General features: G+C 49.5%; 1 protein-coding gene across 1 annotated transcript in view; it reads left to right on the top strand.

The window, feature by feature from the left end:
* LOC141252822 (gap junction alpha-2 protein-like) overlaps positions 1-24,694 on the top strand; it is a 43,991-nt gene that overhangs the window by 9,461 nt on the left and 9,836 nt on the right. The window lies entirely within an intron of this gene.

Below are 24,694 nucleotides of genomic sequence, written 5' to 3' on the forward strand. Positions count from 1 at the left end.
AGCAGACGCCCGAGACTGCAGGGCATAGACCCAAATCCGGGACTGTCCGCTGTATCCAGGATGGTTGGGACTAGAGATGCGAGGATGGATTCTCGCGTCTCCGGTCCAGTGTCCAGGTCAGTGCTACCTGGCAGCTGGACAGGAGGCTGTGAATTTTCTGGAGTCCCGGGGCGGCTTTTGATCACCCAGGGCTACGTGACATCATCTGTGTGTCCTGCTCATCTCTAGTTGGGACCTGTGGATTATTTTTTGTTCATTCATTCACGGTCGGAGCCGCGAGAACTTTCTCATCTTTATGTAGCTTCACTATATGACATCTGGCTTTTTGGTGCCTGTAAGGCTGTGTTCACACGTTGCAGAAGTACTGTGTTTTTGTTTTCTGCACCAAACTACACAATAACAATCTTCTCAAATTATTGCTGCATTTTTTTATACCCTTTCCCCCTTATTTGATGTGTTTCTGGTGCAGATGTAAAGCCGCATTTTTTAATTGTTTTTTTATAGTACAGAAAAGCTTTGATTCTTAATAAAGTATCTGCAATTTTTTACATGCGTTTTTTTAGGCTCCAAATAGAAGACGAGAAAAAAAGCACTAAAACCACACAGTTCAGCATTGTCCTTAGACCACAGGGGGCACAGTTCTCATGAAATCACATCCACTTTGCTTGGACAGTTAAACACAGCAGAATTTCTGTGCAAAAAAAACAGCAGAAAAAACGCAGCATTAACGCTACATGTGAACATGGCCTAAGTGTGCAAGCAACGTGGATGTGATTTCATGAAATCTCTGCCCTGTGTGCCCTCTGTGGGCTGAAGATGCTGCTGAACTTGGTTTTCGTACATTTTTTCTTTATAGACTTCTTCTGAAAAAAAAACGCATGAAGAAAAAAAACACTGTTGCATTTTTAAGCGCAGAATCAAAGCTTTTCTGTACTATAAAAAAAGCGTTAAAAATGTGGATTCACATCTGCACCAAAATCGCTTCAAATATGGGGGAAAACGCATAAAAGAAAGACTGCAAACATGCCATAATCAGAGAAGATTGTTATTGCGTCGTGTGGTGCGGACACCTGCAGAAAATGTGCAGAAAAAAACACAGTAGGAAAAAAGCAGCATTTAAGACACATGCATTTTTTATGAGTTTAATAAAGAAAAAATATCAATCACACCATTTTTTATGCCATTTACCGTTTCCCGTAAATAATCTGATCGTTGTGTTCTGTGGGTCGTTACGTTTACAGGGACATCAAATATGTCGGTGTTTTGTGCTGATTTGTGATGTTTATTATCTTTTAAAAAGCGCATTAAAATTGACAATATTTTAAGTGTTTTTCATTATTTTTTGTAATTTTATGGGAAGAAAAAAAATCTCTTATTCTCCCTCTAGAATACAATACATATAAATCCACTGCTGTGTGTAATGTATCTCTGTCTGTGCAGTCAGAGCTTCTATAACAGATCAAGTATAGAAAGTTCCCCTCATGACATCACTTGATCTTGTAGCTCAGTATGTTCAGCTCCTGCCTGGGATCTTGAAGGTTGTTGGTTTGAGACCCGGCTTTGTAATTGCTTATTAGTGTTGAACGAGCACTAAAATGCTCGGGTGCTTGAAACTTGCGCCGAGCTCACCGTGATGTTAGTCTATGGGAGACCCGAGCATTTTTGCGGCGGCACCCCCGGCAGTCTTTTAAAAGCCTAACAAGGGCCAAAAACGATAGTGACAGTGCTCAAATGACATGGGGACAGCATGGGGATCGCCCCAGGAAGCATTTCTGACCCCCAGGTCACTGCTGTCAACAACGTGGTCAGAGGTATTAAGCCACTTTTAAGGGCTCACAATAAAACATTCAAAAACAAAACTGAAACTGCTTTCCTGTGAAATATGTTAAGGAAGTTACTTTCCAGGGTAAAGACTTGTGTATAAGATAAAATAAATAACCCCCCCAAAAAAATACTCCTCCACACCTTGGGCTATGTTCACAAGTAGCATTTTTTATGCGTTTTTGCACTTTTGTATTGCTTTCAACCGTGACAAATGCATTCACCGGGAAATGTCATTTTAACATTTTACAATCTTATCTGGCCATGTGCTGTGTGACACATGCATACAGTGCTGAAAAGACATGGGAACAGCATAGGGAAGACCCCTGGAAGCATCTCTGACACCCAGGTCACTGCCTAAAAGTGTGCCCATCAGAAGTGATCCTTGCCGCATCAGAAGATGCAGACTTGCAACTATCCCCGTGCAAGTCCTTGTCCCAGGGCAGTGTTCAATTGTACCTCCCCATTCCTTGCAATGCAAGCGCAAATATGCAGCCAACCAACCACCCACCCACCCGCAGGCTGCAATACCATACTGCTAGCTTTCACTTGAAATGGGGCCTTTTAGTTTGGAGGAGGCCAAAACTGGCCACTACCTCATGGCTGCTTCGGCAGCGAGGTATCCATACTCCGTCCCCAGCCGCCCGGCGGCCGGGTGTCCACGCTCGGTCCCCAGCCGCCAGGGGACGGCCGGGTGTCCATACTCGGTCCCCAGCCGCCCCGCGGCCGGGTGTCCACACACGGTCCCAAGCCGCCTGAGGGCGGCCGGGTGTCCATAAACGCTCCCAAGCCACCCCTATTTCTCCTGTTACCTTCCCACACACTTTTCTTAGCCTGGCCTGCTTTAGGGCAGCATTGGACGAGCCCATCAGAGAACCAGACTCCTCCGGTGGGCCCTGGCTTCTCCATCAGGGGAGTTGAGAGTGCCAAGGTGAGGAGCATGATGATGATAGAAGTTAGCATCTGCTTTGTTTTCTTGGAATGCAAGCGCATGTATGTAGTAGCGGCTAGGCCTGAGGTGGTCAGCGTTTTGGCGCATATCCTACCTCCTCCGAGGATTGCTGGATGTTTTCCTGCTACTATCACAGTTCTATGACTCCCGTTAAAACAAAGCTTCAGGTGATAAATGATGGATGAGGTGGTGGCAAAGGAGAAAGAGCAGGAGGAACAGGGACCATTCACATCAATATCAGGCCAGTCAACCACACATGTCTTGTAGGATATGTTTCTGTACCAAAAGGAGCGGTTCGGCTACACAGTTATAGGGCATACAGTGAGTGCAATGCCTACCAAAAATTTCGAGGCACTCCAATGCCCCTTGGAAGTGACATGGAGGTCAGAGGGCCTTAACTAAACCATTTTTTCCATTTATAGCAACTGGGTCTCCTGTACACTGTTGGCCTAAGCAGTGAATGGAAGGCTTTCCAAAAATTATGAGGAATTGCAATTCCCCTTGAAACAGACGTGGATTACAGTGTATTAAAAACCTTCTACCCATTATTGGGGAGTGGGTCTCCCTTAGTTTTCGCCTATGCATTGAAAAGCAAAAGCTGCCTAAAATTAGGAGGAAATGCAATGCCCGTTTGAAGAATCGTGGAGGTTAGAGGTAATTAAAAACAACATTTCAATGCCCCTTGGAAGAGCTGTGGAGTTCAGAGTGGTTTAACAAGACGGTTTTAATGCCCCTTGGAAGAGTAGTGGAGGTCGCAGTGGAATAAAAAGACAATATAAATGCCCCTTGGAAGAGTGGTGGAGGTCACAGTAGCTTAACAAGACTGTTTTAATTCCCCTTGGAAGAGTGGTGGAGGATGCAGTGGAATAAAAAGACAATATCAATGCACCTTGAAAGAGACGTGGAGGTCACAGTAGCTTAGCAAGACAGTTTTAATGCCCCTTAGAAGAGTGGTGGAGGTCACAGTGGAATGAAAAGACAATATCAATGCCCCTTGAAAGAGACGTGGAGGTCACAGTAACTTAACAAGATGGTGTTAATGCCCCTTGGAAGAGACGTGGAGGTCACAGTAGCTTAACAAGATGGTTTTAAAGCCCCTTGGAAGAATGGTGGAGGTTGCAGTGGAATAAAAAGACAATATCAATGTCTCCTGGAAGAGACGTGGAGGTCAAAGTAGCATAACAAGACGGTTTTAATGCCCCTTGGAAGAGTGGTGGAGGTCGCAGTGGAATAAAAAGACATTATAAATGCCCCTTGGAAGAGTGGTGGAGGTCCCAGTGGAATAAAAAGACAATTTCAATGCCCCTTGGAAGAGTGGTGGAGGTCGCAGTGGAATAAAAAGACAATATCAATGCCCCTTTAAAGAGACGTGGAGGTCGCAGTAGCTTAAAAAGACGGTTTTAATGCCCCTTGGAAGAGACGTGGTCACAGTAGCTTAACAAGACGGTTTTAATGCCCCTTGGAAGGGTGGTGGAGGTTGCAGTGGAATAAAAAGACATTATAAATGCCCCTTGGAAGAGACGTGGAGGTCACAGTAGCTTAACAAGACGGTTTTAATGCCCCTTGGAAGAGTGGTGGAGGTCGCAGTGGAATAAAAAGACAATATCAATGCCCCTTGAAAGAGACATGGAGGTCACAGTAGCTTAAAAAGACGGTTTTAATGCCCCTTGGAAGAGATGTGGTCACAGTAGCTTAACAAGACGGTTTTAATGCCCCTTGGAAGAGTGGTGGAGGTTGCAGTGGAATAAAAAGACAATATCAATGTCCCCTGGAAGAGACGTGGAGGTCACAGTAGCTTAACAAGACGGTTTTAATGCCCCTTGGAAGAGTGGTGGAGATCGCAGTGGACTAAAAAGACAATATAAATGCCCCTTGGAAGAGTGGTGGAGGTCCCAGTGGAATAAAAAGACAATATCAATGCCCCTTGGAAGAGTGGTGGAGGTTGCAGTGGAATAAAAAGAAAATATCAATGCCCCTCGAAAGAGACGTGGAGGTCACAGTAGCTTAACAAGACGGTTTTAATGCCCCTTGGAAGAGTGGTGGAGGTTGCAGTGGAATAAAAAGACAATATCAATGTCCCCTGGATGAGACGTGGAGGTCACAGTAGCTTAACAAGATGGTTTTAATGCCCCTTGGAAGAGTGGTGGAGGTCGCAGTGGAATAAAAAGACAATATAAATGCCCCTTGGAAGAGTGGTGGAGGTCCCAGTGGAATAAAAAGACAATATCAATGCCCCTTGGAAGAGTGGTGGAGGTCGCAGACGAATAAAAAGACAATATCAATGACCCTTGAAAGAGACGTGGAGGTCACAGAAGCTTAACAAGACGGTTTTAATGCCCCTTGGAAGAGACGTGGAGGTCAGAGTGGTTTAAAAAGACGGTTTTAATGCCCCTTGGAAGAGTGGTGGAGGTCCCAGTGGAATAAAAAGACAATATCAATGCCCCTTGGAAGAGTGGTGGAGGTCGCAGAGGAATAAAAAGACAATATCAATGACCCTTGAAAGAGACGTGGAGGTCACAGAAGCTTAACAAGACGGTTTTAATGCCCCTTGGAAGAGACGTGGAGGTCAGAGTGGTTTAACAAGACGGTTTTAATGCCCCTTGGAAGAGTGGTGTAGGTCGCAGTGGAATAAAAAGACAATATCCATGCCCCTTGGAAGAGACATGGAGGTCACAGTAGCTTAACAAGACAGTTTTAATGCCCCTTGGAAGAGCTGTGGAGTTTAGAGTGGTTTAGCAAGACGGTTTTAATGCCCCTTGGAAGAGTGGTGGAGGTCGCAGTGGAAAAAAAAGACAATATCAATGCCCCTTGGAAGAGAGGTGGAGGTCACAGTAGCTTAACAAGACGGTTTTAATGCCCCTTGGAAGAGTGGTGGAGGTCACAGTGTAATAAAAAGACAGAATCAATGCCCCTTGGAAGAGACGTGGAGGTCACAGTAGCTTAACAAGACAGTTTTAATGCCCCTTGGAAGAGCTGTGGAGTTCACAGTGGTTTAACAAGACGGTTTTAATGCCCCTTGGGAGAGTGGTGGAGGTCGCAGTGTGTAACATGCCTTGCGGTGTGCTTGCATAGTGCACCACATCCCACTATGCAAGACCGCAATCTTACCCATCAGTCCAGCCTACAAACCTTGCTCCAGTTCATGCTGTGTGCAACACCTTCACTCAGTTTGTCCTTGCTACTGAATTGCCAGGTCCTGTCCTGTATCTTGTCTGTTTCCGCCACTCTGGGGGCTGCATACCCAGACCTGTTATCTCTGACTTCTAGTCTGTTTCCGCCACTCTGGGGGCTGCATACCCAGACCTGTTATCTCTGACTTCTAGTCTGTTTCCGCCACTCTGGGGGCTGCATACCCAGACCTGTTACTTGTGACTTCTAGTCTGTTTCTGCCACCCTGGGGGCTGCATACCCAGGCCTGTTATCTGTGACTTCTAGTCTGTTTCTGCCACCCTGGGGGCTGCATACCCAGGCCTGTTAGATCTGACTTCTAGTCTGTTTCCGCCACTCTGGGGGCTGTATACCCAGGGCTGTTGCCTGTGACTTCTAGTCTGTTTCTGCCACCCTGGTGGCTGTATACCCAGGCTCGTTCTTGTATCTCGTTGCAGTATCAGTTCCTGTCTCCTAGCCTGTTACCTGTTTGTCTCTATGTCCGTACCCTCCCTTTTCTTGCAGTGTCTGAACCTGCACCTAACTCCAACTCGTTGTCTCTGTACTTCTGTTTGTGAGTTTTGTGTCCACTCGCTACTTCATAGTAAGTACCTTGTGTGTATCTGGTTCTGCTTGTCCCTTTTCCCTTCCTCCGTATCTACCTCCTGTGTTCTAGCCATCTTCCTGTATTTTCCAGTCTGTTCCATGTGAACAGAGTCCTGTCCTCTCTGCCTGCACCTTCAGCCCTGTTCGGCTCTGCTTGCTCACGGCGCCAGCGGTTTCCCTCTGCTCTGCCTTGCCCACCGCTCCGGCGGTTCCGCTCTGCTCTGCCTAGTCCACCGCACCTGCGGTTTCGCTCTGCTCTGCCTTGTCCACCGCACTTGCGGTTTCGCTGTGCTCTGCCTTGTCCACCGCACCTGCGGTTTTGCTCTGCTCTGCCTTGTCCACGGCACCTGCGGTTTCGCTATGCTCTGCCTTGTCCACCGCACTGGCGGTTTCGCTCTGCTCTGCCTTGTCCACCGCTCCGGCGGTTCCGCTCTCCTCTGCCTTGACCACCACTCCGGCGGTTCCTCTCTGCTCTGCCTTGTCCTCTGCTCCGGTGGGTTCGCTTTATTCTGCTTGTCTACCGCATCTGCGGCTCTGTTCCTGCCTCCCAGTCTGTACTGGACCCTATCCAGCCTGCGCTCCAACCTGCTAGTACCTCCCTGTCTGCACTCCAGCCGTGCTTGCCAGTATCTCCCTGTCTGAACTCCAGCCGTGTTTGCCTGTGCCCACTTGTCTGCATACCAGCCGTGTTTGCCAGTGCCCACCTGTCTGCATACCAGCTGTGCTTGCCAGTACCCACCTGTCTGCATACCAGCCGTGCCTGCCAATACCCACCTGCCTGTATGCCAGTCTAACCTGCCTGTTCCTGTATTCCCCGGTGTGGGTCAACAGCTGTGACCGGGGTCTGACCTGGAGTAGCACCTGGTCCCTCTGCTCAGTTCCTCCTTGGTTCACGGAGTCGACTGAGCCGCCGTGCGACCTTGGTCGGATTGGGTTGATACTTAGTTACGCTCCTCCAGGCACTCCTCGGTTCATGGTACAGTGGGATCACTAATCACGCTCACACCAGTCAGTCTGGGCGCAAGCATAACACAGTGGAACAAAAAGACAATATCAATGCCCCTTGGAAGAGACGTGGAGGTCACAGTAGCTAAACAAGACGGTTTTAATGCCCCTTGGAAGAGTGGTGGAGGTCGCAGTGGAATAAAAAGACAATATCAATGCCCCTTGGAAGAGACGTGGAGGTCACAGTAGCTTAACAAGACGGTTTTAATGCCCCTTGGAAGAGCTGTGGAGTCCAGAGTGGTTTAACAAGACGGTTTTAATGCCCCTTGGAAGAGTGGTGGAGGTTGCAGTGGAATAAAAAGACAATATCAATGCCCCTTGGAAGAATGGTGGAGGTCGCAGTAGCTTAACAAGACACTTTTAATACCCCTTCGAAAAGTGGTGGAGGTCACAGTAGCTTAACAAGACGGTTTTAATGCCCCTTACAAGAGCAATACAGTACAGCATCTTAAAAATATTATTCCCATTATTGGGGAGTGGGTCTCCCACAGTCTTTGCTTATGCCTTCCAAGCAAAAGCTGACAAAAATAAGGACAGAGGAACTTTCAATAATGGCAACACGGACCACGGTCACCCTGGTGGTATAGTGGTGGTGGAGGCTGAGGATAAGGAGAAGAACATAAAACAGCCGAAATGAGGAAGCGTATACCCATGTGTGGGTGTGAAGCGGTGCATGTGAATACACCTCCCAAAATAACACAGTGGATTTGACTTTATGTTACTCTGCTGTCATTTGGTGGTGATGAGATGTCTGGCCCAATCCAGCCCTTGTTCATTTTGATAAGGGTCAGCTTGTCAGCATTGTCTGTTGACAGGCGAGTTCGCTTATCAGTTATAATTCCCCCAGCGGCACTAAAAACACGCTCCAATAACACGCTAGCGGCAGGACAGGCCAGGACCTCCAAGGCGTACAGAGCGAGTTCATTCCAAGTGTCCAGCTTGGATACACAATAATTAAAAGGCACAGAGGAATCACGGAGGACGCTGGTACGATCGGCAAGGTACTCCCTCACCATCTTTTGAAACTTTCCACTCCTTGTGAGAGTACCCCGCGCCTCAGGGTTTGTCCGAAGGGAGGGTCTGAGAAAACTGTCCCAGAACGTTGACAGAGTTCCCCTGCCTCTGCTGGATTGGAGTTGCGTCTCTCTTGCATGTACGCCTTGGTTGGGCAACGAACTGTGACCTCTGCTGCTAGCATGTTCAGATGGGAATTTTTTTAACAGTTCTGCAGCAAGGGCCTTCTGGTACTGCCCCATTTTTGTAGACCTCTCCACCTCAGGAATAAGAGAGTGAAAGTTCTCCTTGTAGCGGGGATCTAAAAGTGTCACCAACCAGTAATGACTGTCACCCAACATTTTGACAACGCGAGTGTCACGGTTAAGGCAGGGTAACATAAAGTCAGCCATGCGTGCCAGACTGGTAACGGGGCGAGACTTCCGTGTCCTCACCAAGATGACGACTGACCATGCTCTCCTCCTCCTCCTCCTCCCCCCTGTCCTCAGGCCACCCACGCTGAACCGACGGTATGACAGTTGTACAGGTACTACCGTCTACAGCGCATGATACAAGCTCCTGTTCTTCCTCCTCCTCCTCCTCCTCCTCTCCCTCATTGTCCCCCAATGCACATTGGGATGAGATGAGGCTGGGCTGTGTGTAATCGACCGCTACGGCTACTTGATCCATCTCATCATACTCTGGCTGAAATGCCTCCTCTTTAATTCTCTGCAGAGAGCGTTGAAAAAGACAGACAAGTGGAATGCTGACGCTAATAATGGCATCATCGCCACTCACCATCTTGGTGGACTCCTCAAAGTTTGTCTAGATGGTACATATGTCAGACATCCAGGTCCACTCCTGAGGTCTTATGTGTGGAGTCTGACCTGAATATCGACGGCCTTGTTGCAGCTGGTACTCCACAACTGCTCTCTTCTGCTCACAAATCCTTTGCAACATGTGGAGGGTAGAGTTCCAACGTGTGGGGACATCACACACCAGTCGGTGTGACGGAAGCTGCAAGCACTGCAGCAACACAGCAAGGGCGGCAGAAGCTGTAGCCGACTTGTGAAAATGAGCTGACAGGCGGCGTACTTTGACAAGCAGATCTGGCAACTCGGGGTACGATTTAAGAAACCGCTGAACCACGAGGTTAAGCACATGAGCCAGGCATGGTACATGTGTGATCTCGCCTCGCCTCAGAGCCGTCACCAGGTTACGGCCATTGTTACACACGACCATGCCTGGATGTAGGTTCAGCGGTGTCAGCCACAGATCTGCCTGCTCTTTCACAGCTGTCCACAACTCACAAGCATTGTGAGGTTTCTCACCTAAGCTTATGAGTTTCAGCACAGCCTGTTGCCGCTTGGCGGAGGCAGTACTGCAGTGCTTTCAGCTTGTAACTGATGTGGTGATATCTGAGATGGAGGCTGAACATGAGGAGGAGGAGGAGGATGATGCACAGGAGCTGTACACTGTGGGGGCAACTCTGACTGACATAGGGCCCGCAATCCTCGGTGTGGGGAGGAGGTGTTCCGTCCCAAGGTCCGACTGGGTCCTGACTTCCACTATGTTTACCCAGTGTGCCGTCAGGGAGATGTACCGTCCCTGGCCACAAGCACTTGTCCTCGTGTCCATTGTCAGGTGGACTCTCCCAGTAACTGCATTGTTGAGGGCACGGCAGATGTTTTGGGACACGTGCTTGTGTAGTGCGGGGATGGCACACCGGGCAAAATAGTGTCGGCTGGGGACCGAGTACCGAGGGACGGCCACTGCCATAAGGTTGCGGAAGTATTCCGTCTCCACCAGCCTAAAAGGCAGCATTTCCAATGCAAGCAGTCGTGAAATGTGCGAATTTAGGACTGTGGCCTGTGGGGCGTTAGCTGCGAATTTGGGATATGGACAATTGAACGCAGCGGTGGGACGTGGACGTTGATGCTGTTTCTTGAGAAACTGCCATAACAAGTGAAGACTGAGAGGAGGGGGCATCTTTGCATGCAGTATGGACAGGGGATTGCCTTGCACACACAACAGGGGGTTCTATTGCACGCACAACAGCGGAAGAAGCAGTGGTGACACCCGCTGACACTGGTCGTGGACCCTCAGGTTCGCCCCACAAAGTCGGGTGCTTTGCTGCCATGTGCCTGATCATGCTGGTGGTGGTCAGGCTGGTAGTTTTGTCACCCCCGCTGATGCTGGCATGGCAGGTGGTACGAATGGCCTTTTTGGGGTTATCAGCAGAGTCTTTAAAAAAATTCCAGACTCTGGAAGACCTACAGGTTGTACTGGCAACGTCCCTCGTGTTGGTGTTACGGGGAACTGTTGCCTGCCTTCTGTGTGCGGCCACCACACTGCTTCTTCCTGCCTGTTGGGGTACTCTGCCTCCCTCACCCTGTGTGCTGCTGGCCTCGCTCTGCATGTCCTCCTGCCATGTTGGGTCAGTTACTAGATCATCCACCACCTCCTCCTCTTCCACTTGCGCACCACGATCCTCCTCCTCACTTCCTGGCAATTGTGTCTCGTCATCATCCACCTCTTGTGACATATTGCCAGCGTCGACTTCCTGTGGCCGTGGCTGTTCAAATATTTGGCCATCGCTACATGGGATCTCCTCTTCCACCACTTCAAGCGGATAAATGGACCAGTGAACAGCTCTTCAGAGTGTCCAAGTGTGGGATCAGTTGCTGTCTGACGACACTCGGCATGGTGGGAGGAAGGAGCATCAGGGTGAGGAGGAGAATGCGGTCGAGACTCACGGCTACTAGGATTTGACCGTGTGAAAGACAGACCGGAGGTGGTGGTGCCCAGGTAACTGGAAGTATTATCTGCTATCCAATTAATAACCTGTTCACACTGATCAGTTCGCAATACTGGTGTTGTTCTGTGCTTCCCTAGTAATTCGGTCAAGAAGTGGGAGCGAGAAGATGTGGCTGTTGGTTGTGGCACATTTTCACCTTGGCCACGGCCCCGTCCTCTGCACGCACCATCACCAGAACGTCCAGTTCCACGTCCCTTGCCACGCGCCTTGCCCATTGTAAAGGAAGTAAAATAGCTTACACTCGCACTGTCAATGGAAAAAGGGTAATTAAAAGTAGATTAGAACCGTGGAAGAGGAAAACCACAGTTCTATTTCTCTGGCCTACACCCAACTCTTTTAAACAATCTGAACAATCATGGAGAAACTATTACTGTTTTTCTTTATGGAAAAAATACCAAAAGCTGAATAATAGAGATTTTTTTACCGTGGAATGGCAAAACCACAGTTATTGTTTACTGGGGTATACCAGACAATTTTAAATAGATATATTTGCGGCTGAACAGTGAGCGACACACTCAAACTGTTTTTTTTTAGGTAAAAATGGCTAATACAGTGGATAATACAGAGGTTTAATCCGTGGAACTGCAAAACCACACTTCTATTTCTCTGGCCTTCACCAGACTATTTTCAACAGATATATTTGTGTCTGAACAATGAGGAGACACTATTACTGTTTTTCTTTACGGCAAAAAATGCCAAAAGCAGGATAATACAGAGATTTGACCCGTTGAACTGCAAAACCACAATTCTATTTCTCGAGCCTACACCAGACTATTTTCAACAGATATATTTGTGTCTGAACAATCAGGAGACACTATTACTGTTTTTCTTTACGGCAAAAAATGCCAAAAGCAGGATAATAGAGATTTTTTACCGTGGAACGGCAAAACCACAGTTATAATTTACTGGTGTATACCAGACTCTTTTAAACAGATATATTGGTGTCTGAACAATCAGGAGACACTATTACTGTTTTTCTTTACGGAAAAAATACCAAAAGCTGGATAATAGAGATTTTTTTACCGTGGAACGGCAAAACCACAGTTATAATTTACTGGTGTATACCAGACTCTTTTAAACAGATATATTGGTGTCTGAACAATCAGGAGACACTATTACTGTTTTTCTTTGACGGCAAAAGCAGGATAATACAGAGGTTTGAACCGTGGAACTGCAAAACCACACTTCTGTTTCTCTGGCCTACACCAGACTATTTTAAATAGATATATTTGTGTCTGAACAATCAGGGAGACACTAGTACAGTTTTTTTTTTACGGCAAAAAATGACAAAAGCAGGATAATAGAGATTTTTTACCGTGGAACAGCAAAACCACAGTTATAATTTACTGGTGTATACCAGACTTTTTTAAATATATATATATTTGCGGCTGAACAGTGAGCGACACACTGAAAGTGTTTTTTTTTAGGTACAAATGGCCCAAAAGTGGATAATACAGAGGTTTGAACCGTGGAACTGCAAAACCACACTTCTGTTTCTCTGGCCTACACCTGACTATTTTAAACAGATATATTTGTGTTTGAACTGTCACAGACACACTTTTTTTTTTTTTTTTTTGGGGGGGACGGGGACGCCAAAAGGTTAATAAGACGGGTATTTGTACAGTGTGAAGGAGGAAAAAAAAAAAGAGGATTTAGATGAAAAAAAGGATTTTTCCTGGCCCCCCAGGACCTGGAGCTAAGTCCAGAAATTTCAGCAACAGGAGCACACAGTACTGTAATGCAGCTTTGCTGGTATAACCACTGCATCTCCTATACAGCCTTCCTGCCTGCCTGATATTTGGGATGGATATTAGTCCTGAGAAGGACTGTTTGTTTGATTCGGCAGCCTTTACAGACCCTACACTAACTATTTCGCAGTATAAATCTCTCCCTAGCTCAGCAGCACTTTCCCTACACTAGCTGATCCGGAGCGACTATGTCCAAGATGGCGGCGCCTGGTTTTAAATACTCAAGGTGACGCTGTGCGGCCAGCCAATCAATGTAATTCCCACAACCAACATGGCTGCGGCATTACAGTGACTGGCTCGCAAACCCTGCATGTTCATTGGCTCTGTAAAGAGCGCCAAACATGCAGGGCGGAGACCCGAGCTCCCGCGCGAGTAACCTGAAAATGCTCGGTGCGCGCCGAACATCCCGAGTAGCGTGATGCTCGGGCGAGTACCGAGCAGTGTCGAGCATGTTCGCTCAACACTATTGCTTATAATAAAAATCTTATTTTTATAGGAACAAAAATCTGACTTTTTTTTCCACCTCAGAATACAAGAACAAAGAAATACACTACTGTATCTAATGTACTTATAGTCTCTGCTTCTGGAGTCACTGCCTGACATAGAGGTCAAGATTACCAAAACCTCCTATGTGTAACTGTGACGCCTCGTACGTCCGGTATTAGCCCTTTTAATTCACCCTGGGTGTTGGGGGACTCGGTGTCGGGTCCTGTGATGGAGAGATGGGACGCAGCCGTGGCCCGGAACTGACCCGTGCTCAGGGCCGTCACATTAAAAAGGAGATGGTGAGGGCTTATCCGGGATGAGTGGTTGGTTAACGACTACACCACCCGTGGTGCCTGGTGAAGGGCCACCAGCGACGCTGCAGTCCGCTGAGGCATGGTGTTACCGCGGCCAAAGTTCTTACTACTCCCCAAAGGCGGAACAAGGCCTCAGGGCAGAGGGACAGGAAGGAGGGGGTAGTAGTTGAGGAGAAGGGATCCCACGTCCCGCGGTGTGATGCAGAAATAACCATCCAGAGGCCATAGGGGTGAACTTCCAAGGCTTTACTCACCTCCGAATAAGTCCAGCATTCAGTCGCGACCCCACAGCAGAGTGTTCCTGAACTACAGACCAATTCCTTTCCTGTCCGTGTGTGCGCAAATAGGCCGGGTCTCCCTCTGAACTCCTCTCAGAACAAGGGCACAGGCGCAGCTCCGCTCCGTCCGATACCCGGTGGGATCCTCTGGGCCTAACCGGGCTTTCCCGTCCAGGACGTAGAGTAGCAAGGTCGGGTGTCGGGGGCCGGTACCCCTCTTGCAGCCGGAGTCCCTCTGAATATATCAGGTCGGCAAGGACAGGTGGCGTACACCGCTCCGTCTGCATCCTGCCTGGGATCCATTTGCTGTGGAGCCACACTCTTAAGCTCCGGGCCTTCTTGATCCTGGTCCTTGGCCGGGTTGAGACATTCCTTGTCTGCAACCTACCTCTCGTCCCAAGGCCAGGGTACGAGGGCTGTGTCCCTTGCCGGCGCAGGCCCACACAGGATCTGCGCTCCGGGAGGGAGGTCACATTACACACAGTATTCTGACAGCACAGTACGACCACAAGAACTTGACTAACAAGGACTAAGATCAAAGATCGCTTTCTATTAAATATGAAATCTAAAGTGTAACTAACTTGTAAGTCCTCCACCCTCACCCACTAACTGGTTCCCCTCACTCTTGGTTCCCCAGTCTCCCTGTAACCAGGGGAGCAGCACCTAGTGCATACTAGCTCCCTCTGGTGGAGAAGTGTGGTGTTGGATGCAAAAGGTTGGGTCACGACTATCACACTGGTCTTACCTCAGAGGAGGAACACCACACTCCATTAGAGAAGTGCAGCATCCCTGTGGCGGTCGAACCCTCAGGGGCGCCACATAACATTATGAGCTGTGGCTCATTGGTAGAGCTGCTGCCTGTAAGCAACAACCGTGGCTGTGAACAAGCTTGAGACCTGGGATACCCAATGGTGAGTAAAGCAACTAACTTTAATTTATGCACTTCACAGGGAAGAGCTACAAAGATGTCAGAGCGGTGAGTATGTGACGGGACGGTTAGGACCTATGGTTAAGTTGGTAGGTTCATGCTATACAAATGTACATGAGGCAGACCTGATATTGCAATTGATTGCGGTACTAAGCCTGGCAATGTATTCATGTACTGATGGTTTTTCTGGAGATGTATATAAGTACTGATGGCAGTTTTGATGATGTATCCACAGTATGCTCCATCCCCTCCTGTGATGTATATATGCCCTCAGCCCCTCCTGTGATGTATATACTCCAGCTTCTATTGTGATGTATGTGCCCCCAACCCCTCCTGTCATGTATATGCCCCCAGCATCTCCTGTGATGTATGTGTCCTAGTGTCTCCTATGTGATGTATATAGAGCAGTCTCGGTGTCTCCTATGTGATGTATATACTGCAGGCACCCCCATTGCTTGAGTTCTATAAATGTTATGTGAGCAGCGATTTTCCATTGTGAGGAGACCTGTAGTGTAATAAGCAGTTACGAGAACAAACATCATCCATACCACCTAATATCATCGCACCAAAGAGAAGTGGTTCCAGCCATCACATTAGGGGTGAGTTAATGAAATGTTTACTAAATATAGCAGGATAAATATGAAGTTGATAATTTTGTATGGCCCCCAAGCCACTCACTGTGTACTAAGCAATAACTGTAGTCCCTTTGTGCACACTCCCATAACTGAAAGCTGGTGGCTAACAGGAGGAATAAAGTAGATTTTGTAGCACTTTAAGTAAGGGCTAATTCAGATGTCCATTTTTCGAGTATGAGTTCTATCCATACTGTCCATGGATAGAACTTGTACCTAGTATAGTCTATTGGGCTAATTTTGTTTTTCCTGATTTAGACCCCCAAAATTGCTGAGGCATGTCTCATATAGATCCAAGTGTCTGATCAAAATCAGCAATGTAAGTCTATGGGTCTATGAAAAAATTAGACAGCACTTGGATGCCATCCGACTGCGGTCCATTTTTCACAGACTGTTAAATAGAAGGTAGAAAAACGTTTTCTTTTTCTTTTCTTTTTTTTTGATAATTGTAATCTTTATTGAAAAACTAAATTTTTCTTTTTTTGTTTCTAAGGCTATGTTCCCACAATGAGGTTTTGGTGAGTTTTTAATGTTGCAGGTTTTCTGCACCTATTATATAAGTTAAATTACTTGCATTTTTCACTTTGTGTTTGAGTGCAAATGACTCGCCCCCTGGGCCATGGGGTACTCGGAACCGGGCCTTCTAGTGTACGGTGCTGATGGCGGTAGTAGTGGCAACCCAATCCCATGGCTCAGGGTGGTCAGACCAGTGGCAGTCTTCTATTTGTTTTGCAATGTCCGATTACGCCACCCGTGGATTGCGGTCAGGGCTAACCGCCGCTGCAGTGCAGACCGCTGAGGCTGGTGTTGTGGGTGCAGCAGGGAATAGTACAACTCCCCAGGAGAGGAGTGTAGCCTCAGGGCAGTGAGCGTAGATGGTGGGGGTTGTAGTGCAGGGCGTCCCAGTACCGTTAGTGCTGGCGAGGTAAGAAACACAAAGACAACGTGTTCCAGTCCAAGGTCTTTTACTCACAGTTCGTATACTCCAAGCCACTTCTGTACAGGTAGTGACTGCCCAAGCCGTGCTGCTTCCACCAGGTGAGGGGCTAGGTCAACCCCCTGGCAATTCAGGAGCATGGCACAGAACTCCCTTCTATCCTTCCTCTGGCCGTGCCCCACCAGTGACCAAACTTCTGTCCGGCTGCCTCGGGCCTTCTCTGGGAGAACTTGGCGCCAGCTTCCCTGGCCCTATGTGGTGCCTTCTAGTAGGTTTAGCGAGGGGTCGCACCAACAAATGATCACGACCTCCGGTTCTTGGCTGAGGATTATTAGCCTCAACCAACTTGGGATCCGGTACCCTCTTCTTGCCTGACCCGTCACCCGTATTCTCTTGGGTCCTTAGGGTCCCTTCTACCTTCGTGTTCCTGGGCCTTTCTATTCTGTTCCTTTCTCTTTCTGTTCTGTTCCTTTTCCTTCTCTCCCTCTCGCCCGGCCCATGTCCCTAGGCCTGGCTTTGGAGCAGAACTCCAGCGGAGCCTCTGCTCCCCTTCTCCTCCACTCTCATTTTCTCCTCACAGACTGGACACTGTTCTAAGATGGTGCCCACCTTTTATACCTACTCCTCCGTGTCTGAGCCCAGGTGACCTGCATCCAATGAGCTCTTTCCTATGCCCAGAAACCAGCCCCTATCTGCTCCCACATCACTAGGGTTCCCCCCCCTCCCCACTCCAGCCAGGGACATAGTCAGTCGTGCCTGCATACTAATGGGAGCACCGTAGAGCTGTCCCCCGGAAATGAGGAGTGTATATGTGTGCAGCTAACTGAGCCCTGGTCCATACTCCATCCTTACCCGGGAGTGGAATACCACACCTCTGTGTGTAGCGGCCGAACCCTCGAGGCGCTACACAAACGTTCAGTATTTGGTCAGTATTTTACATCAGTATGTGTAAGCCAAAACCAGGAGTGGAACAATCAGAGGAAATGTATAATAGAAATGTAGCACCCTGAGGATTCGGCTGCTACAGGGGTATTGCACCTCAACCTAGAGGTGTGATATTCCACTCCCGGGTAAGGATGGAGTGTGGAACTGAGCTCAGAAAGCTGCATGCACTACACACATCCCATTTCCGAGGAACAGACCAACGGTACTCCCACTTAGAAATGTGCAGGTACGACCGAGTCTGTTCCTGGCTGGAGTGGGAGGGGGGTGGTACATCCCAGTAGTGTAGGGGCAGATAGGGGGAGCAGCCTGGGTAAAGATAGGAGCTCATTGGGTGCTGGTCACCTGAGCTCACACATAGAGGGAGTATTTAAGGTGGGCACCAACTAAGATCAGGGTCAGTCAGTCTTTGCAGAGGAGTCAGTCTGTGAGAAGTCAGAGGAAGAGAGCAGAGAGCAGAGAAGCCCCAGAGAGAGTGAGAGTGGAGCAAGAAAGACCCAGAGGGGGAAACAAGAAGGAACTCCGAGAACCCATATACAAACCTAGGGTGAAGAGTTGGCAATAGGGTACCGGATCCCAAACTGGTGGGGGCTAAAGCATACCTCAGCCAGAGACCGGAGGCCGTGGGCAGGATCTGCCACGGCCACCCACCACATCCACCCTGAAGGCAAACCACGTGTAGGGTCAGGGAACCCAAGGCCAAGGGTCGCCCAACAGAAGGCCCGAGGGAGCTGGACTTAGGTGGATCCCTGGTGGGGACGGCCAGAAGAAAGGACAAGAAGGAGGGCTCAGGGACACGCTCCGGACTTGCTTGGGGGTTGGCTGAATCCAGGACCTGGTGGACGCAGCACGGCTCGGGTGGTCACTCAAGGCCGGAGTGACCGGAACATCTGCAGTAAGTAAACACCCTGAACTGCACAACCCGACTCTGTCTTTACTAATCACCTACGCTGCACCACCACAACCCCCATCCTCTGCACCTGACCCCCTGAGGCCATACCCCTCCCGTTGGGGGTTATACTATCTAAAGCTGCACCAACACCATCAGCCTCAGCGGACCCTGCTGCAGCGGCGGCCGTAGTGACCGCAATCCAACGGGTGGCGTAGTCGACATAAAGAACATCCAGTAACATCATAGGACTGCCACACACTGAGCTTGACACCCTGGGCACGGACCGGGTCACAGCCACTCGGAGACTACAACCCCCATCTGATCCGGCTCCGGGTATTCCCCTAAAGAATATGGCCCAGGGGGCGCGTCAACTTTGGCGTAGTCGGCAGGATCTCGTGCCCGCAACACCCGGGTACTGCGTGCCTGAAGAAAAGAACAAGTTTACCTCAAAAAGAAGTCTCCTGCCGGTTCCGGAGGGTCCCCTGCATCGGACTCCATCACAGGTCGATTCCCGCCGGTTGTCCGCCATTAACAGCTTTTTCCCGCCATCTGCAGAGTTTCCCGCCACTGGGAGACGATTCCCGCCATTTCCAAAGGTTTCCCGCCTTGTCAGAGCGGACGCCATTATGGGCGTGCCAGAGGATGGCAAGAGGCCGCCTCCCATCGTGGGCCAGGACCGAAAATGGCGCCAAAAGTGGAAACCGCCCCCACCAACAGAGACTGTGATGCTAGAGGTGTCTGTCAGCGTGAAAGAACTGCCCCTGGAGCTGACAATCACCAAGTGGCCCCGGGACCGCCCTCGAAGTGGGAGGACTGAGAAGAAGAGAGCAAAGATGGGTGTCGCCTGGAGCAGTCTGGAGAGAGCGCACCCGGAGACAAGACGTCTGGAGGGAGAGCCAGGCAGCACCGACCCAGCGGTCAGGAGCCTGATGCGGGCCGCCACTCCAGGGAGCACCGACCCAGTGGTCAGGAGCCTGTTGGCGGTCGCCGCTCCAGAAGGCCTGCTGGAGACAACGAGAGGAGAGCAGAGCAGCACCGACCCGTTGGTCAGGAGCCTGCTAGAAGCAACGACCCCACTAGGCTTAGTGGAGGTCCTGGCACAGCTCCCCCGAGATCGGGAGTGTGCACAGACTGCGCTGGAGGGCCTCGCACAGAGGATGGCCCGGGTACAGCGGGAGACGTTGGCGGAGTGGAGCCGTGAGATGGCCCAGCAGACAAGAACCCGTCAGCGGAGCACGCCACCCGAGACGAGGAGACAGACCGCCTCTGAGGATGGCGCAGGAGGACTGAAGGCCGGAGACGGCGCCGAGAAGGGAGCCGAACGAAAGGAGGCAGGTAAAGGGGACGTCTCTACCCCAAACCGGGAAACCGCGCACCTGCCCCAGCTCCCCGTCGCAGAGCCCGAAGTATCCCCTGCCGTGCCCGTCACCGCAACGTCACCGCCACAGACTAGGCCTCAACCGGAAGCCGCAGCCGCGACCCCTGTGACGTCATACGCCTCGACCCCGAGCGTGACCAAGCAGGAAGTACCACCAGCCTGGTCGCAAGGCCTAGTACCCCCGGGCGCCGCAATACCAACAGCGCCCCCTACCTCGGCGGAGCCACCGGCCTGGTCGCAGGGCCAAGTAGCCCAGGGCGCCGCCGTCCTTACGGTGCCCTTCACTTTCCAGGTGCCCCAGGCCTGGCCGCAAGGCCTGGGCAACCCGGGCGCCACCACCACCGCGCCCATAAAACCAAGAGTGCCGCATCTGGGAGAAGATCTGTTCGCCCAACATACGTGCCCGGATGGGCAGCCCTTTATATGGCCACCGGAGTTTCACCATCCCCGACTCCGGAAAGAGAGACCCCTAGACGAGCCCCTGATCCCGGCTCCGAAGCCCGTAAAAAGGACCTCGCCCCCGCTAGAGGAGGCACAGTTTGAGTGGGACCCCACCGGAGAAGACCTCATGGGGTTCACTCAGGAGACCCGGGCAGCTGCAGCGGAGCGTGCAGAGTGCTGCCGCCAGCAGCTCGAGGTCTTTGAGAGGGAGCGGAGAGAGAGGCGGGTCCGGGAACAACAAGCCCAAATAAAGAGCGCGGAGCAGAAGAGCCGGGCCAGGAGGAGTCCCCGTGCAGCCCATGGTCCCCCTTCCACCGGGACTGTGATCAAGTTTAATATGCAGCACGGGTGGGGCTTCATCCGAGATCACCGCACCCCAGGCGACGTCTTCGTGACAAGAAGAGACGTTGAGTCCCACCTACCGGAGGGACACAGAGGTCGTGACCTTTATATAGGGGACGAGGTCACCTTCACCCGGCACAAGTGTGCCAAAGGACCCTACGCCCTCAATGTGCATCGTCTGATGGAGGAGGAGCTGCGGTGTGAGGAAGAGCAAGAGGACCCGGACGGGTCTGAAGCTAAAGGTAACCACAAAGAAAGAGCAGGAGGACGTCGTCGTTAAGTACAGCAGAGTACAAGCTGTATATAGTTGCCCGTCGGGGCACAGTGAACTGTTGCTAATATAGTCCCCGTTGGGACCAGCGAATTGAACTGTTACCCGTATTTCCCTTAATCCCACTGACCGAGGACTGAGAGCGGTCATCCCTATTCCCATTACCTGGCCGAGGACTGAGAGCGGCCACTACCCCTTTTGTATATAGTTGCGCTTCCTAAAGCGCCCCCTACCGGTTTTATAGGAAAACCATTTTTCTAAGAGAAACTGTTGCACAGTGTCCGGAGGAGGAACCAGAAACAAGAATGTTAATATGAAAAGTTTTATGATGCTGCTAATATATATGTTTTATATGTTTTTATTATGTTGTTTATGAAAAAAAATTGTATGTTGTGGATGTTTTATATCTTGCAGCCCGAGGACGTGCTGTGATTTACCAGGGGGGAATGTAGCACCCTGAGGATTCGGCTGCTACAGGGGTATTGCACCTCAACCCAGAGGTGTGATATTCCACTCCCGGGTAAGGATGGAGTGTGGAACTGAGCTCAGAAAGCTGCATGCACTACACACATCCCATTTCCGAGGAACAGACCAACGGTACTCCCACTTAGAAATGTGCAGGTACGACCGAGTCTGTTCCTGGCTGGAGTGGGAGGGGGGTGGTACATCCCAGTAGTGTAGGGGCAGATAGGGGGAGCAGCCTGGGTAAAGATAGGAGCTCATTGGGTGCTGGTCACCTGAGCTCACACATAGAGGGAGTATTTAAGGTGGGCACCAACTAAGATCAGGGTCAGTCAGTCTTTGCAGAGGAGTCAGTCTGTGAGAAGTCAGAGGAAGAGAGCAGAGAGCAGAGAAGCCCCAGAGAGAGTGAGAGTGGAGCAAGAAAGACCCAGAGGGGGAAACAAGAAGGAACTCCGAGAACCCATATACAAACCTAGGGTGAAGAGTTGGCAATAGGGTACCGGATCCCAAACTGGTGGGGGCTAAAGCATACCTCAGCCAGAGACCGGAGGCCGTGGGCAGGATCTGCCACGGCCACCCACCACATCCACCCTGAAGGCAAACCACGTGTAGGGTCAGGGAACCCAAGGCCAAGGGTCGCCCAACAGAAGGCCCGAGGGAGCTGGACTTAGGTGGATCCCTGGTGGGGACGGCCAGAAGAAAGGACAAGAAGGAGGGCTCAGGGACACGCTCCGGACTTGCTTGGGGGTTGGCTGAATCCAGGACCTGGTGGACGCAGCACGGCTCGGGTGGTCACTCAAGGCCGGAGTGACCGGAACATCTGCAGTAAGTAAACACCCTGAACTGCACAACCCGACTCTGTCTTTACTTATCACATACGCTGCACCACCACAACCCCCATCCTCTGCACCTGACCCCCTGAGGCCATACCCCTCCCGTTGGGGGTTATACTATCTAAAGCTGCACCAACACCATCAGCCTCAGCGGACCCTGCTGCAGCGGCGGCCGTAGTGACCGCAATCCAACGGGTGGCGTAGTCGACATAAAGAACATCCAGTAACATCATAGGACTGCCACACACTGAGCTTGACACCCTGGGCACGGACCGGGTCACAGCCACTCGGAGACTACAACCCCCATCTGATCCGGCTCCGGGTATTCCCCTAAAGAATATGGCCCAGGGGGCGCGTCAGAAACACGTCACCACTTCTGTATTTATCACCCACTCCTGGTTCTGGCTTACAAATACTGATGTAAAAAACTCACCAAATACTCAATGTGTGCACGTGGCTTAATAAACAATCTGATAAAACTGAACAAAATCACTGCTTAAAGTAGGACTGTTTTCCCATATGTGAAAAAGATGGACATCTGAATGAGCCCAAAGTCGACGTGCACACGTTCAGTATTTGGTCAGTATTTTACATCAGTATATGTAAGCCAAAACCAGGAGAGGAACAATCAGAGGAAAAGTATAATAGAAACAAGATCACCAATTCTGGATTTATCACCCACTCCTGGTTTAGGCACCTGTTCAGTGGCCCCATTGGGGCTTACGTCTGAACCCCTCTACAAAAGGATGAGTGTCAGACTCCAATAGGTGTGTATGCCCAAAAATGATGCTGGTCAGAGCACATGTTCGCTCTGTTGGCACCATTATACTCTATGGCCCCATCGGCGCATACGTCCAAATCCCGTTTTGCGGGGGGTTCGGATGTAAGCCCTGATGGGGCCACTGAACGGGTGCCTGAATGCAGTGTGAAAGCCCCCTTACAAATACTGAGGTAGCAAAATCACTAAATGTGCAACATGTGCACGTGGCCTAACAATATTAATCTGCAGCTTAACTCTATATCTGCAGGTTAATAGCTGTTTTGTGACATGATAGCTGAAATAGTTTTTGCTGAACGACAAATGCTGGGTCTTCTCCATTTCTGGATCCATTCATAGATAAGGAAACAAAAAAAATTCATAGTGTGAGCTGTGCTTGATTTGATTAGAAAATATTGTATCACAAACAGTGTGAATTGTTACTAAAAGGTGTATTTAAATGAGCAATTTCGGGGAGCAATCGCAAAGCAAAAAAAAACCTCATAAACCTCACTCAATTTCCCACGAATTGCTAAGGCAGTTTTTGTTTTTTTACAGGTAAAAATTTTAGAGTAAGGGTATGTGCCCACGATGCAGAAATGAAGCAGAAAATTTCTGCAGCGTTTCTGCATGTTCTTGGCAGTAAAAAACGCATTTTTGTAGCGTTTTTACATGCGGATTTGACTTGCATGTAAATCCGCATGTAAAAACGCACAAATAATGGACATTCTGCGAATTTTTCTGCAAGCATGGGCACAGAACATGCAGATTTTCATTGGGGATCATGGGGCAAGGATTACCAAGCGTTTACGCTGCGGAAAATCCATATCAAAAATGCTTGAAAAACGCATAGTGGGCACGCAGCCTAAACATGTACTACTTGTAGAAGTAGCTCAGCAAAAAAAAAAAGCTTAAAAAACTGCTGCAATTCGCTTTGAAAAAAAAGCAGGCAGGGTTTTTGTGTTTTTTTTTACTTTTTGCTGCTGCTGCCAACTTCTCCTTTAAATACATTCATCTTAATATAACATACAGAACCAAAATGTGTGACGCCGTCCACCAATGCTGTAGATTGTGTAATCCTCCCATTTATAGATCACCTGTGGACTTGAGGTGCAGATTGCCTACTAGGATTTACCTAGGTGGTGGCTGTAAATGTGCTCAGTCAGGAGTGGTGGCTGCAGATTTAGCAGAGGTGAGTTTATCATTTAACGGTTTCTTTTGTGATAATAAGAGATATAAATAGGTTTACGTGTGGATTTGAGAAAAACTACAGCTAAACTTTGACATATTTCTGTTTATGGCTGCATCATAGCTTCAGTTTAGAAGGAGAACCCTGGAGCAATGCTGGATCTGCTACCTGACTTAGGCCTCATTGAGACGTCAGTGAATCATGGTCATGTTCTCTTCATGATTTTCACGGATACAACACTAAAGTCTATGGTGTTATTCCCATGTCCGTATTTTAGGGGTGTACACACAAAGTCACGGAGGTATATCCGTTTTTGATTTGTGTTTTACATCAAAATTTATAATAGAAGTCTGTGAAAAATCTGTGTGCAGTCCGTGATTAACATTGTAAGGCCATGTTCACACATTGAGTGTTTGAGTTTTTTACCTCAGTATTTGTAAGCTGGAACAATCAGAGGAAAAGTATAATAGAAACACGTCACCACTTCTGTATTTATCACCCACTCCTGGTTTTCGCTTCCAA

This window comes from Phyllobates terribilis, unplaced genomic scaffold (genome assembly GCF_046119375.1).
Source record: "Phyllobates terribilis strain yellow unplaced genomic scaffold, ASM4611937v1 Scaffold_2__4_contigs__length_985480577, whole genome shotgun sequence".
Lineage (NCBI taxonomy): Eukaryota > Metazoa > Chordata > Amphibia > Anura > Dendrobatidae > Phyllobates > Phyllobates terribilis.